The sequence below is a fragment of the Penaeus monodon genome, chromosome 28 (genome assembly GCF_015228065.2).
Source record: "Penaeus monodon isolate SGIC_2016 chromosome 28, NSTDA_Pmon_1, whole genome shotgun sequence".
Classification (NCBI taxonomy): Eukaryota; Metazoa; Arthropoda; class Malacostraca; order Decapoda; family Penaeidae; genus Penaeus; species Penaeus monodon.
Genome location: NC_051413.1, coordinates 39,320,755 through 39,321,177, shown reverse-complemented (window position 1 = coordinate 39,321,177; position 423 = coordinate 39,320,755). Strand labels below are relative to the sequence as shown.

The window sequence follows — 423 nt, the reverse complement described above, 5'->3', positions numbered from 1 at the left end:
CAACGATGAACGCCATCTTGAGACGCCGAACCTGCAGGCCCTCGCATCCACCACGACGGATGTGACAGGTGCGTTTCCCTTCTGCAGTATAATAGAGGGATCAGTCTGTAGAATCCCTTATTGATCCCGATATTTTTTTTTTTTATCTCTTTTGTTTTGTCTCTGTTACACATTTAGTTTCATTTAATCACGGTTTCTAACTCATACACTTTGTTTCTTAAAAGATATTTACACCATGGCGACTTACTCGGGCAGTGAAGGCGGGGTCAGGCGATGGTATTTTACTGAGGATGGGTGGATATGCAGACCTCCGAGTCAGTACTTTAACATCTTTTCAAAACTAACGTCTTGTATTGATTTATTACACTAGGCAGAACATTAGGATAAAAGAATGTTTTAATATAGTCGTAGATTTGCTTGAAC

General features: G+C 40.4%; 1 protein-coding gene across 1 annotated transcript in view; it reads left to right on the top strand.

Moving 5' to 3' along the window:
* Positions 1–19: 19 nt before the first annotated feature.
* LOC119591592 overlaps positions 20–423 on the top strand; it is a 10,360-nt gene continuing 9,956 nt past the window's right edge. Inside the window, 1 exon segment of the mRNA XM_037940353.1 lies at positions 20–68. The gene's annotated coding sequence lies outside the window, so the exon portion shown is untranslated.